Below are 16637 nucleotides of genomic sequence, written 5' to 3' on the forward strand. Positions count from 1 at the left end.
CTTCCATGCGATGGCTTTCTAATGGTTTTTGAGAACCTTAAGAAGTTCGTCTTTCTCTTCTTTAGAAAGGTGAGATGAAATAATTACTGGGAGTTGAGAATCTTTCTCTAGAAAGGCGTATTCGAGATGTTTTGGTAGTTCTTTTAATTCTAAGGCTGGTGGTTCTTCAATTGATGTTTTTGATTTTTCATTGTTTTCAATGACTTCGCATGTTGTTTCTAATTCTTCGTGGTAGTTGTCATTGAAATTTTCATTTTCTAAAATGGGTTTGTTTAGTGTTTTGTCTAAGACTTGTGTTTCTAATGGAGTATTGATGGAGGAATCTCGCATACAGCAACTTACGATAGAATCTATGATGTCAACACAGTATAAAGTGTCATCGTGTTGTTGCGGATATTGCATTGATTTTCCTATATCAAAAGTGATTGCCTCGTCATTGACCCTAAGAGTGAGTTTGCCGGTGCAAACATCAATGATAGCCTTTGCAGTGGCTAAAAAGGGTCTTCCTAAAATTAGAGGTACGCTTTTGTCTTCCTCCATGTCTAGAATCACAAAATCTACTAGGAAAACGAAATTGTCAATTTTGACAAGCATGTTTTCAACAATGCCCCGAGGATATTTAATGGATCGGTCAGCTAACTAAATGCTCATGCGGGTGGGTTTTGGTTCTCCTATCCCTAGTTTTGCAAAAACCGCATAAGACATTAAATTAATACTAGCTCCTAGGTCAGCTAGGGCATTGCTAACAGATAAATTTCCTATGAGACAAGGGATAGTAAAGCACCCTGGATCGACCATTTTTGTTGGTAGTTTGCTTTGGAGGACAGCCAAACATTCTTCACTCAAGGTGACATGCGAGAGCTCCTCCAGCTTCCTCTTGTTGGTCAGTACTTCTTTGAGAAACTTGGCGTATTTCGGCATTTGAGCGATAGCTTCGACAAAAGGGATGTTGATATGGAGTTGCTTAAAGAGTTCTAGAAACTTCCCATACTGGGCTTCCAATCGGTCCTGCTTCAGTCTTCCAGGGTATGGAATAGGTGGAACATAGGTTCAAACTGGCTCCTTAGGCTGTACTGTGCTTGTTGGGGTCAGCCTTTCCTGCGTTTCATCAGGAGACTTTTTCTCCAAGGCTGATGGAACAACAGTGGTTGTACCACTCCTGAGTGTAACGACATTAGCGGTCGCATTCGGGTTGGTGATTGTATTGCTTGGAAGAGTGCCAGGTGGTCTTTCGGATAATTGTCGGGCAATATGTCCGATTTGGTTTCTAGGTTCTGAAGTGATGCTTGTTGACTTTTGAGATCGTCTTCATGTTTTAATAATACTCCACTGATATCAACAGCTCTTGAGTAGGCTTTCTTTTCTGCTTCATTTGTTTTGGTCATTAATTGGATTAGCATTTCTTCGATCTTCGAGTAGTTTGGGTTTGATGGCTACTAGAACTTTGATCTTGAAATTGAGGTTTAGGTTGGAAGGGTTGATTCATAGGTCTCTTTTCGAATCCAGATAAAGGTTGAGTGTTACCTCCGCCTTTCCAGCTGAAATTCGGATGGTTTCTCCATCCTGGATTGTAGTTATTGCTGAAAGCGTTGTGCTGTCTAGCGATGAAATAGACTTCTTCCATGGCCATAATGACTTGTTTACAGTCACTCATCTTATGACTTCCTCCACAAGTGTCACAGGTGAGTCTGGTTTTTGATAGTTCGGCTTGAAGTTGTTCGAAATTTTAGAAAGAGCTTCAAGCTGTGTGTGACAAGAGTGTTAGAGTCTACGTGGTGTATTTCTTTATGGGTAGGTGTAGATATTTGTGGGTTGTAAGCGAAACTCTTCTTTGCGGCTTTCTCCAGGACTTCAAATGCTTCGTTAGGTGATTTGGATCCCAGGTCTCCACCAGCGATCTGGTCGATGGCCTGTTTGTTTTGACTGGATTGTGCGTCAAAGAAAGTTTGGACTTGTAACCATACACTCAGTCCATAATGTGGGGATATTCTTAGAAGACTTTTGTATCTTTCCCATGCTGAGTGTAACGATTCATTATCATCGGTCCGGAATCCGGTAATGCTGGCTCGATATTTGGCAGTTTTATCGGGCGAAAAATATTTGAGGAGAAACTGTTCAACCATCTGGTCCCGCGTGGTGATGGAACCCGAGGAAAGAGATTCTATCAATTCTAGGGCTTGTCTCCTTAGAGAGAAAGGAAAGAGTTTAAGCTTGATTTGATCTTCTGAACAGTTTTGAATTTTAAAGTTTCCGCAAATTCGTAGAAATCGAGATATGTGAGAAATAGGGTCTTCCTCGAGGAGACCATGAAATTGAACTGAATTTTCTACCATATGAATGGTGCTAGATTTGATTTCGAAATGTTCGGTGATTTCGGGAGGAGCCACTCCATTGTCGTAGCCTTCGAGAGTTGGCTTGGCATACTGGCTCATGTTCGGCTCATTGTTCTGGGCTGCCATCATTTCTTCGGTTTGATTTTCTCCTGATGTGGTGGCGTCTACTGATTCGTCTTTGATTGCTTCTGCGGTTTCTGTAGCCCGTTTACGAGTTCGTCGACGAAAGAGTCGTTTCGGTTCAAAAATTTGAGAAACAAGCTCACGCTCAAAATTAGAGGTCATACATGAGGCTAAATCAAAAGTACACTAAAGTAAAAGTTAGCAAAAGTTAGTCTAGGTTGAACTATAAGTTAAGCTATTTTAAACTAAACTAATGTCTAAGTTAGTTAAACTAATTCAAAAGTAAGGTAAATAAAGGTAAAAAGTAGGCTAGCCGTAAAATTATATAGTTTAATATTTAGTAAAATTAAAGATAAGATAAAATAGAAGTTAAAAATTTGTACAATTATAGACAATGATTAAATTAAAACTTGGATCATTCTTAGAAACATACCGTGTATCCCCGGAAACGGCGCCAAAAACTTTGATGTGTGCTGTGCGCGTGCGTCTTAAATTTAAAAGAGGTTAGATGATTCGCTTTTGCACAAGATCGTGTTTTAAATTTATAAAAGTGATTTCTACAAAGACCACACAAAACAGGCAAGTGTACCTATCGTATATGTAGAATAATATTGGTAAGAACCAAGTATCGATCCGTGGATACAAAGGTTTCTAATAATAAATCGTTGTTTTACTTCAATCGGAGGTTTTAATCATTTTGAGTTTGATTTTTAACTTTTTATAAAATATAAATACTTATATATAGTATATAGGTGACCAAGAAAAGAGATTCTAAACGAGTTGTTCAATTATGCGAAGGTTACCATCTAAGATCAAGAATCCACTCCATTTTTAGCGTTGATAATTAATATGTAGACATGTGATAGACTTGCCGTAGCAATATATGATAGATAGCTCCTTAACCCAAAGTGAGCATCTTTGGCACTAAGGAGATGATATGCGCATTTTAAAGTCCACCCTTTCCTAATGTCATACCATCTCAATGATGTCAATTTAAGTTGGCAAGTAGTTTCGTTAAGTAGAAAGATTAGGATTGACTTCAATTTCTCGAATACCGATTCTAACAACTTCGGGTGGTTGTAGTTCATCACACAACCTCCCCTTGGTTGATTTAAATAGGTTATGATTACACATTCCGTTAACATATGGTTTCTTTAGCTAATTTGATATCCTAAGCAAATCCATTTTCGGATTACCAAGGTTTAGAAAAATACACCATAACTTATATCTCATCATTTCTAAGTACAATATAAGGATCCATGTTTCGATAATGTATCAAAGTATTTATATCTTTCAAGAACATGAATCGATCATGAACGATTGCCAATAAGATTTGACAACCACCAACTTTGAATAAGTGATTTAAGATGGTGAAACATTTATCATCAAAAGATAATTGTAACATAACCATGTACTTAACTAGACTACATCACATGTCTTGATTAATTATCAAGTAAAACAAAGCTTCTTCATAGATTTTAGATGGTAAAAGGAGTTTAGCTCATAATAAGCATAGTGATAAGCATTAAGATGATTGATAACAACGAATACATGATTAAACTTAGAACAATCTAACCAAGTGTAGATGAATCCTTCTTCTTAATGATGGTAATGATGGTTGATGATGATGATTAGTGGTGATAACCTCCAAGCCTTCAAACTCTTCACTAGATCTTCAAAGTGAATGTTAGTGTGTGTTTTTATACGTGAAAACCGGAGAGAACTCTTTTCAAGGCACACTTGATGAATGCAACATGAGCCACTATTTATAGGCAATCTTGACGATGAGGCACGGCCCCGTGCATGCTGATCACGGCCCCGTGTATTTTTATGACATGTGCCAAATTTGTTTTGTCTTTTGTGTGAGGTGGCAACGGCCCCGTGGTTAGCAGGCACGGCCCCGTGTTTTTTAGTGACATGTGATCAATTCTTCTTTTTCTTTTCTACATTCCCGTCCACGGCCCCGTGCATGCTGAGCACGGCCCCGTGCTTTTGTTCTCAGATTTTGTCTTTTCTTGTGTCAGAAGTATGGGGGGCGTGTTTCTTGAGGCATGGGGGCGTGTTTATTTGTTTTCTTCTGTTTTTCTTCGTCTTTTTGCTTGTTTCTTCGTTTGAGGCTTGATTTCACCTGAAATTATGTTTTATTATGATAAGTAGCCTTTTATGCTTAGATAGAAATTGCAGTTTTTAGAGATTATTTGATGCCGAAAAGATGTATATTTCTATGTACATCATAATGAAAAGAAATTGTGTAAAAAAAATGAAGAAAGAAAAGAATATTTTAATGATTGAGGTCATGGCTTGGGTTGTGATCTGGCCAGGTCGTGGAATCAATTTGAATTAATTTATTTTTTTAAATATCAAATAGTGTTACAACCTCACAAGAGATTGTTGATAAACCTAGTCTAACTAACTATCATCTTGTGAGTTGTGACAACCCTCAATAAATGTGACTTAATGTTAAAACTAGTAACTTTCAAAAATCTAACCAAATTGTTAGAATCGCTCATTTTGTATTGTTTGTACTAGGGATGAGGAAATTCGGTGCTGGTAATGATTTGGTACCGTCGGTACCGAATCGATATCCAAGTTTTGAGTTTCGGAATTGGTACGGTACCGGTAAGGTATGTTATCAGTATTTCCCGAATTTTTACCATCAATAAGGTACCGAACCGAATATTTCGGTACCGGTACCAAGAATTAGTGATTTTCGGGATCCGTATCGGTCGGTACCTGTATTGGTCGGTACCGATTTCATACCTAGTTTGTACTTCTAACTAGGGATTAACATATAAATGAAAACTATAGATAAATGAAGGTTAGTAAGTCTTTCAAACATGCTTACTATTTTATTCTTGTGTTTAATCAAAATTATTTAAACTGTTTCAACTTCCCACCTAATTTATAATATAACAATTTCGTCTAAGTGTCCGCTTTCACTGTTGTACATTACTTTCAATATGTTGTACTTTGCTTCTCATCATCCTCTTTTGTCATCTGTCGTCTGTCTTGCTACGTGTCTTTGTAAAACCTTATGTCATTTCATGCACATGGCCAAACTCTGAAAAAACCACAATATTATCTCCCAACGCATATTCATTCAACCATGTACGCCTCACGCCTCACACATCTAGAAAGAAAGGGTGGAGTGGTCTGTAAATCTAACCGAAATGGTGGCGACAATGACGTTCGGATATGGCTTTACTAAGTCGATGGTGATGGCGTTGACGCCGGTGGTTGCGGTGGTGAACAAAACGTAGAGGGAGAGAGGAATTTTTTTTGAAATGGTGCATATTTACAAAAAAAAAAGGAAAACGGGGAAAGTAAAAAAAAAAAGTAAACGGTGTATCCTTTCATGCCACCAGAGGATTAGGATCCTCCATTGGCAGGCGAGGTTCAATCATTGGGGCCTATTCCTTCCACGCCAATAGAGGATTAAGAGCAGCAACTTACAAACCCCGTTTGTGTTCCGTTATAAAACTTAGCCGACGCCTAAACTTAGCCAACTTGTCCTCAAAGCTGCCATTTGCCATCCATCTGCCATCTAAATGCATGCATAAATCCATTCAAAGCTTTAACTTGTCCTCAAAGCTGCACCATCTTACAAGTTAATACCACTTTTCACATGCCCCCTGCCAAACACCATCAATATATTAAAGACGAATCAGAATCCAGCCAACCACCTCAAAGCTGCCAAACACCTTCAATATATTAAAGCTGCAACATTTCACATGCTATCTACCTCAGTCAAACCCGTGAATGCTGATTTTAAACCTGCACAATTGTAGGTCTCGTGAATGGTGATTTTAAACCTGCACAATTGTAGGGTTTGGAGGAAGAAGACGAGTTTGAAAAAAAAAATTTCTTCCTAATCCTCTAGTGGCAGGAGAGGAGTAGGGTTTTACTTTTTGTTCCTAATCCTCTGGTGGCAGTAGAGGAGTAGGGCTTTTTTTAATTTTTTTTCCTAATCCTCTGGTGGTAGGAGAGGATTAGGGTTTAATATTTTTCCCCTTTAGCTTCTAAGTATTTAAATAAAAATCCAAATGGTATTCTAACGCACGTCGCTGGTAGCCCAGCTAGTAAGTACATTAGTTATAAAACGGGAGGTCCCGGGTTCAAACCCCTCCCAGCCGGTTTTTTGGTAGATGTTTTTAAATCAATTTCCATCATTCACTACATGTGTAGGTAAGAAGGTAAAAAGCTGACAACATCTAAGTTGCCACCACATGCATTATTGATTCAACATTATTAATTTTTTACCTACCCAACTATTAATATTTTACATATTTATCAATATTTTACCTACCCAACTATTAATATTTTGTTTTTTATCTACTTAATAATATTTTACCTACCCAACTAAACCTAATTGATTTTTACCTTCTTACCTACACATGCCTTCTCCCAACACATCCTTTTCAAGCTTACACTCTTGAACTTCGCCATGAAATTGCTTCTTACATGCCTTAGAAAAAATCGATGTAGGCGTGGGGTTCCTTCCATGATTTTAAATTATCCATGGCGTGTTTTTTTGCCCGCATGCCTGTCAGAAATTACACACAGCTTTCGCCTTGGGGGGGTCTTCAACGTTGTCGGCAAATTGTTGAAGAAACCACTTCCAGCTCTCGTTTGTTTCCTCATCCACCAACGCGTACGCAATCGGTAAGATCATGTTGTTTGCGTTTTTGGAAACCGCCATCAATATTTTTCCCTTGTAAGTGCCCCTAAGATGGGTGGCATCTATAGAGATCACAGGAATGTAAAAACTAAATGCTTCAATACTTGGACGGAATGCCCAAAATACATACTTGAATACTGAGCAGTCACTTGGACTATAGGGATGATGTAACCAATGGACAACGGTATCGGGGTTTGCTTGTTGTAGTGCCATTATGTAGCTTGGTAATTCATGGAAGTTTTCATCCCATATACCGTATATTTTTTCGATGGCTTTTTTCCTGGCAGCCCAAGCTTTGCCGTAAGTGATATCAACATTCAGTTTCTCTTTGATCAGAGATTGAATTTGTTTCACAGTATACGATAAATTTGCAAGAACTTGTTGTTGGATGTGGGCTGCTACAACTTTTGATCTCAGGGCTCGGTTGTTGTTGCGAGAAACAGTGGTGAAACACGAGTGAGCCGGTGTCCATGTTGTCATTTTGAAACAATTGGAATCTTTTAATTTTCTGGTCGTGCATGTCCAAATACATGGTTGAGAGGCATCATGTTGGTTGTTTGTTTGTTTGATACTTTTACATTTTGCTGTGAAAACTTTGGGTCGGGTTTCTGCCATAAATATCTCTCTGTTGTGGTTGATATTCCACATTCTAAAAGCGTAATCAACTTGGGCTTTTGAAGTGAAATACATATTTAAACGTATTTCTGGATCTTTTTCGTCCCAAAGATCCATTTCATCTTCCGCAAAATTATCCATGGAAATATAGTCTTCATTCATTCCTCTACCAACAACATTAAGGTCGGGAAAATGGGTAAGTCCCTGATTTTGTTGTTGCGGAAAAGGAGGGAGTGGCTCGTCGTCCTCCGATTCATATTCTGAAATAGATGGTTCACTCTCTAATGTGTCTTCAACTTCTTCAGCAAGAGAGTCTTACAAGAAAACAAATTAATTTATTACTTTTACAACATTTTTTGACAATAAAAATAATTAAAAGGGATGTAAAAAAGGAAGTATAAAACCTTTATCGTGGTCTTCAATGATTAAGGAACTACCATGCTCATGTTGTTGCAAGTATGGAACTACCGTCGTCCACGCCACATAAATTTTACAGGTGTAACCAGGAACAAGGGAAACTAGTTGGTATATTAATAACATATCACTTTCTTGGTGAATATGTGCGGTATAAGAACCTCCATTGAAGTCGTAGTAGAGTGTTAACTCTAGACAACAACATTGACGGTCAATTTAAACACATCTACATATGTTGTCAACCAACTCGGAATAATTAATCTGTTGAGAAACTAAGAAGGTAGTGCTACGGGTTCCCGGAGCACCCATAACAACCCCTTGTGTGTATATCACCACCATAATATAACTGCACGACAAAGGTGTTGAATGGCAAAGAAGAAGCCATTTGATGCGTGAATGAGCAAGTTGTAAGAGGAAGTTGAATAAGAAAGTGGATGGATTGTGGTATTTTTAATTGAATGAAGGTATTTATAATTGAAGGTGGTTTCCCTGGTCCCAATTAGAGTTTGAATAAAAACCACAATCCTCTGTTGCCAACAGAGGATTTTTTACCCTAATCCCCCATTGGCAGCAGAGGATTAGGAAGAATTTTTTTTAAAAACCCTAATCCGCCAGAAAACCCTACTTGCATCTTTGAATTCATTTGTTGCTCAGCTCACTCACGGGTCTTGACTACACTCACGGGTCAGCTTTGAAACACACTATTGAAGGTGTTTGGCATGAGCTTTTAATGTTGCATGTGAAATGTTGCAGCTTTGAAGGACATGTTGCAGCTTTGAAGGCATGCACTATATTTATGCATGCAAACATTAAAGTTAGATGGCATATGGAAGCTCACTGTATTTATGCATGTGTAGGTAAAACCTTAAACTTAGTTGGGTATTATTAGTAGGTAAAAAACAAAATTTAGTTAGGTGGGTGTTAGTAACGTCATTAGTAGATGAGTGGTATTAATTTGTAAGAGATAAATACATCTTGTTTCAAACGATACGTTACCCACTTTAAACTATAAATACATACTTCATATTTAACATTTTCACATCAACCCTACCATCTTTCAAACACATAATTTTCTTTCAAATGGAGCACTGAAGAGACAAAGAAGAAAATGAAGAATTTTTTTCCTCACAACCAGTTTCCAAATCGGCAAGATGGACTGATGATGTTTGGAGGTGTTTAACGAGGCCCTATTCAATAACTTCGGCATCTTCTTCATATGTTCCCGAAAACCCCCACGAAAACCCCCACCCCACGAAAAAAAATAATTTTGCAGTTTCTAATCCAGCGAAAACAAGTTGGTCAAAAGATGTAGTTGAGTTTTTTATTAACGGAGACGCCCCATTTTGCTATACAAAGTTTTTACCCATGGAAAAACTCAATCGAAGTTTTTGAGGTACTTTGTTAGGGTACGAGTCCAATGGTTCCCTTTCTGAAACGGTAAAATTCTAAAATTTTATATACTTTTATATAAAGTTTTATATACTTTTAGATATATGCTTCATTAAATGACTAACTAATATTTTTGATAAATATGTTTTTAACACATCGAAGCGTGGACAACAAGATTGATGATCGCTCGATACGCAAAGTTAAGGACTAATCCATATTTAAGATTACGTTGGACGGTGTTGCCCCCGTGTTTTTATGACGAAATGCAAAACGAAGACTCTATATTTGCAATAGAGGTAGCCGGAAAAAAAGACCCATATCCACGATTTTGGGAGGTTGACCAAGTGTATATTCCGTTTTCGTTTCATTCTGGTGGTGATTGGTTACTCGTCCGTATAGATCTGCGAATGATGGAAATTACCCAATACTGGACAGATAAAAGGTGGAGAAATGAAAAACTTCAAAGCACTAAAATGGAGATGTTATCATTGTTTTTCCCATGGTTTCTTGATCGTATACGTTACTGGAGAAACTCGAATATTTCATACGAGAAAAAAGAAATGGTTATCGGTTTAAGTGAAGTTAACGTACCTCAAGACAAGGGTAACACTTCTAATTCAGGTGTTCTGGTTTGTATGATGATGGAAATGTTGGTTAAAAAGAAGCCCTTAGTGATTGAAAATGACGTTGATGAGGTATATGCTAACTACCGACGTCAGATGGCTCTTGAATTATATAAGTGGCACGTGGAACCCGACCTTGTTTAGCGTTTGTTGTATTGTCATCATATTGTACCTCTGTTTACTTTATGTTATCTAAATTTAGTTGTAAGTCGTGTCATTTGCCTTGGTTACTTGCAATATTAATCTTTAATTTATATCATGTTATCATGTTGGTTAAAGTTAAAAACACCCCTAATCCATTGGGTTGTATGATACAAGATTTATAGTTATTGAAATATCAATATGAAATACACATATTTATCTAAAAGTGACACCTATAATATTTAATTAAAATCTATTAATTTTAAGGTGAGGGATCAGATGACCCATCATATCTTTAAATTTATTTCAAGAAACAACTTTTAGCATCAACATTAAAGTCCATGTATAAATTTTTTTTTAAGATGGAAATTTATTTAAAAAAATGCTACCAAAAAACCAGTTGGGAGGGGTTTGAACCCGGGACCTCCCGTTTTATAACTAATGTACTTACCAGCTGGGCTACTAGCGACGTGCGTTAGAATACCATTTGGATTTTATTTAAATACTTAGAAGCTAAAAGGGGAAAAAAAATTAAACCCTAATCCTCTCCTGCCACCAGAGGATTAGGAACAAAAATTAAAAAAAGCCCTACTCCTCTCCTGCCACCAGAGGATTAGGAACAAAAAATAAAACCCTACTCCTCTCCTGCCACTAGAGGATTAGGAAGAAATTATTTTTTTTTCAAACTCGTCTTTTTCCTCCAAACCCTACAATTGTGCAGGTTTAAAATCACCATTCACGAGACCTACAATTGTGCAGGTTTAAAATCAGCATTCACGGGTTTGACTGTGGCAGATGGCATGTGAAATGTTGCAGATTTAATATATTGAAGGTGTTTGGCAGCTTTGAGGTGGTTGGCGGGATTCTGATTCGTCTTTAATATATTGATGGTGTTTGGCAGGGGGCATGTGAAAAGTGGTATTAACTTGTAAGATGGTGCAGCTTTGAGGACAAGTTAAAGCTTTGAATGGATTTATGCATGCATTTAGATGGCAGATGGCAGATGGATGGCAAATGGCAGCTTTGAGGACAAGTTGGCTATGTTTAGGCGTCGGCTAAGTTTTATAACGGAACACAAACGGGGTTTGTAAGTTGCTACTCTTAATCCTCCATTGGAGTGGAAGGAATAGGCCTCAATGATTGAACCTCGCCTGCCAATGAAGGATCCTAATCCACATTTTTCCTAATCCTCTGGTGGCAGGAAAGGATACACCGTTTACCTTTTTTTTTTTACTTTCCCCGTTTTCCTTTTTTATGTAAATATGCACCATTTCGAAAAAATGGTGTCGTGGTAGTTGCGGCGACCGGAAATAGACGCCTCTACCACCGTTGCAACAGTTTCAGGAACCCGACGACGGTAAAAAAAGATTTTCGACTTAGATGGTAACAATCCAAACTCTAATTAAGTTTTTGACCGTTTAAATGCCTGATAATGACTGATATGTTGTGTGGTCACTTCAGGAGCAGCAACAAGGATCATGGTGTTGCATGGTTCGTGGCTGCAGAAAAACTAGGGTTTTTGAGAGGTAGTGGAGTTGGTTGAGTGGGTCAGTAAATTGGTGGAACTGATGGCTGTTGACATTGGAGCCGACAGCTGGAGAAGATGGTGATGGAAAGAGACAAATTATGTCCTTGGATCTTATTGCTTTCCTGATAAATGTTCAATTCAATTATCAATTTTTCAGTTAAGTGATTCCGTTCGTATAGTTTTTTTTATAAATTGATTCATTCCTTACCATTATAATTAATTCTTGGTTATTCTAAATAAATATAATTCTGATCATATCAATGGTCATTCTAAATAAATATAATTCAATTGTAATTGCTGGTAGGCTAGAGATAAAAGAACCGCAAACGTATTAGTTGATCAAATGGTTTCATAATCCGAGTACCAACGCAACGTACAAGTAGGCTATTTAGTTGGTAGGCTAGAGATAAACGAACCGCAAACATGGGTATTAGTTGATCAAATGGTTTCATAGTCCGAGTACCAATGCAACGTACAAGTAGCCTAACGAGTACGAACTAGGCTACCACTAATTAGTTGATCGATTGGCTTCACGTCCGAGTACCAACGCACCGCACAATTAGGCTAGGTTGTTGATCGAATTAGGCTAGGTAGTTGATCGAATGGTTTCACCCGCCGCGAAGCGTGGGGTTGAAATGCTAGTTATAAAATAATTTTGGTATATATATGGGCCTACGGCTGTCGTGGAATTGGATAATAGTAAATTATATTACTAGTGAGTGGACTAGTGTCAGAGTATTAAGTTGATAACATGATTTTTTATCACTTAATTTAAACAAGTGAACGTTATATTGATCATTGAAATTGAAATCCAAAATTTGAATCTATGAATGAGTTAAATAGTTGTATATATAACTTTTTATCAAGTTTTCCTACAACTTTGTTGAATGTTTGAACAATAAAGTTTGCCGAGTTTATTATCATATTCTAACTCGGCAAACATTATATTCGTTACAAATTGACACAACTTGTGGTCGCCTCTAACCAACGATTGGTGTTTCTTGCATGTTAGAGCTCGGTCTAGTGTGACATAAATCAAAGACAAATAAATAGAGAATAATTTTTTATGAAATTTGAAAGGCTGTTTGTTGGGAGCCCTTTTTAGTAGGCAAACACTCCAAGATTAAGAAGAGAATGCAGTAAATTGAGAGAGACAATTGGGACAAATTTTCAGAATAATTCTCAAAAGAAAGTACAAGGAAATTAAATATGCATGGTTATGAACACATGATGTCCATATTCCTTCTTTGTTGGAGACATGCATGCAACTACTAAACTATCATGCTCCATTAACTACATGTTATCCTAAAATAATGCAACTGTAATTGAAAAACTAAACTGACAAACTTGACATTTAATCTAGTAAACGACCGGGCCTTCGTATCACACGCGTGGGCCTTTGTGGTATAACATGCTGGGTCAGTTAGGCCATATCATCCCCTCCCTCACAAGATGATTCATTGTCCTCAATGTCTTCAAATTCCGGAAAGCGGGCTGTGAACGCGGATTTGTCTTCCCATGTTGCTTCCGATGTTGTTTTGTGCATCCACTTAACCAATAGTTGAGGTTGTTGGTTCTGATTCAAACGTTGATCCATGATGATGAGTATTGTAGGCAAACTCGGCAAGATACAGAAAGCGTTCCCATGTTTTGGGAGCATCCAACATGAATGCACAGAGATACATTTCAAGGCATCGGTTAACCACTTCCGTCTGGCCATCCGTTTGAGGATGGTAAGCACTTGAATTAAGTAATTTCGTCCCCATCTGCTTGAAAAGTTCTTTCCAAAATTGGCTTACAGAAAATGGATCACGATCGGAGACGATGGTGTTGGGTAAACCATGGAGGCGATAAATTTCTCTCATAAAGATCGATGCCAACGATACGGTCGTGTATGAAGTGGGTAATGGTATGACATGAGCGAACTTGGAGAGACGGTCTACCACGACCCAAATAGTGGTCTTTCCCTTCGATGTAGGTAATCCTGTAAAAAAATCCATTGAGATGTCTACCCATGGATATTCCGGGGTTGGAAGTGGCTGCAATAACCCGTAGGGTTTGTGGTTCGGGGTTTTGATACAATGGAAAACGTGGCAAGATTTAATAAAACGGGTGACATCACGTTTAAGGCCCAACCAAGTAATGACCGTCGAAAGGCGTTTAGTTGTTGCGTTGATGCCAGAATGACCGCCCATGAAGGACGAGTGAAATTCATCCATTAACCGCTGCCTTAGGTCGGTGATAGGTGGAACCAGAATTTTGCCATTGATGTATATTTACCCATCACGATAAGCATGGTTTGGAAAACTGGATGGGTTGGTCTTAATTGTTTTGACAAAAGTTTTGCCATTGGAATTGGATAGGAAGTAAGAACGAAGTTCAGCTAACCAATTGGCGGTGGGGTAAGATATGGCGAGCAATGACAGAATGTCAATTCGGCTCAACGCATCGGCCACATTATTATCTTTTCCCGGTTTAAAGTGTATCTCAAAGTCAAAACCCATGAGCTTTGTGATCCATTTTTGTTGTTCCGGGGTGTGGATTTTTTGGGTTAGAATGTGTTTTAGGCTGTGATGATCGGTGTAGATTCGAAAGGGGCGGCCGAGTAAATATTGACGCCATTTTTTGACTGCTTTAGTAATGGCATAGAATTATTGTGTGTATGTTGATTGGCATTTCATTGTATCACACGGTTTCTTACTCAAGAATGCAATGGGTTAGTTGTGTTGGGATAGAACTGCTCCAATTGACTGGTCCGATACATCAGTGGTAACATCAAAAGGCTCCGAAATTAGGTAGGGCAAGAGTGATGAGTGTTGCATGTGTTGTTTGAGTTTTATGAATGCTTCTGTTGCATTTTGGTTCCAAGTAAATTCTTTGCCTTTCAACAAATTGGTTAGTGTTGTGGAGATTTGTGCATAATCTTTTACAAAACGGCGGTAATAGCCGGTGAGTCCAAGAAAGGCACGGAGGGTGGTGAAGGAGGTCGGTGCCGGCCACTATTGGATAGCCAATATTTTGTCCGGTTCCGGAGCGACACCGTGGGATGAGAAACGGTGGCCTAGAAATGAGATTTCTGACACACCGAAGGTGCATTTGGAGGCTTTGGCATAAAATGTGTGGGTATGGAGTTGTTGGAAGACATAGTGAAGATGGACATAGTGTTGTTCACGGGTATGGCTATAGATGAGGATATCGTCAAAAAATACGGGGACAAATTAACGAAGTACGGGGCGGAAAAGGTCGTTCATGGCGGATTGAAAGGTGGACGGTGCATTTGATAAACCGAATGGCATAACAAGGAATTCATAATGGCCATTGATGGTACGGAAAGCGGTTTTGTGAATATCTTCTGGTGCGACACGGATTTGTGGTAACCCGATCATAAGTCTATCTTAGAGAAGATAGTTGCACCATGGAGTTCGTCAAGGAGTTCATCGATGGTGGAATCGGGAATCGGACACGGGCTGTAACCGCGTTTAAGGCGCGATAGTCGACGCAAAAATGCCATGTACCGTCCTTCTTTTTTACCAAAAGGACTAGTGATGAGAATGAGCTTTGGCTAGGGAGGATAATGCTGTTACTGAGCATCTCGGAGATAAGTTGGGTCATGATTTGCTTTTGGAAATGTGGGTACCGATAGGGTCTAACGTTGATTGGTTGGTTATCGTTGGTAAGGGGTATGTGATGATCATGGGGTCTCGAAGGTAGCAAGGAGTGAGGTTCTTGAAATATGGATTGAAACATATCGAGCAAGGCGGTGATATGTGGGTCATTAGGGATGGAGGGTGGTGCATTCGTAGTTGCAGGTTGCATGGTAAAGGCATGTAGGGAGGCAATTGAGTCATGTTTAAGGAGGGTGGATAAGGAGGATGATGAAACGGGTTTGACCAGTGGGTCTCCACAAAGTGTGATGTTTTGACCAAGGTGGTTAAATGCTATTTTAGGGACCGAGAAATCAACGGTAATGCATCCCTACGTACTTAGCCATGAGATACCAAGTACAATATCCGCACCTAGAACTGGGAAGATGAAGAATGGAACATTAAAGCTGGATTTTTGGAGGGGTAAATCAACGTCGGGGCAATAACTTTGGCAGTGGATGAATTGTCCGTTACCGACCATGACGGCGAATGGGTGTAAGGGTTGGACCTGTAAGGCAAGGGTCAAGGCTATTCTTGGCTGAATGATGTTGTGTGTGCTACCACAATCAATTAGAACTGTGACGGGTAGCCCTTTGATATAACCGGTAATGCGTAGAGTTTGGAATGAGCTTACACCAAAAAAGCGGCATCAGATAGCGACATGAATTTGGGACCATTGGTTTGATCGTCTTGGTCGGTGGGGTCTGTGTGATCATCCATGTTTGTGTGCTCATCGTTATCGACGATTAGTAAGAATTGGGGCGGTGAGCACTTGTGACCCGGGAAATATTTTTCCGGGCACCTGAAACATAATCCCTCCTTTCGACGTAATTGGATGGCTTCCGGCGAGAGTTTGGTTATCGGCAATGGTTTGGGAGGAGCTGGTAATAGGGGTGTTGTTGTGGTGGTCGTAGGTTTAGTGTTGGAAGAGGATGTCATGGATGTAGGGGTGGTGGTTGGAGTATTGTTGGAGAAGTGGGAGGAGTACGACTTATTAGGAGTATATGGTTTGGTTTTGTGGGGGTGGTGGATTTTTTCTTCAACTGCACGTGCTAATCCGCATGCGTCGTGGAATGAGTTAGGTTTTAAAATTGTGAGCTCGGCTTGGATCTCTAGTTTAAGCCCGAAAACGTAACAGTTTTTTTAGTT

This window comes from Bidens hawaiensis, unplaced genomic scaffold (genome assembly GCF_021521415.1).
Source record: "Bidens hawaiensis isolate Kalapana, Puna unplaced genomic scaffold, B.hawaiensis_p1.1 tig00035847_1, whole genome shotgun sequence".
NCBI lineage: Eukaryota > Viridiplantae > Streptophyta > Magnoliopsida > Asterales > Asteraceae > Bidens > Bidens hawaiensis.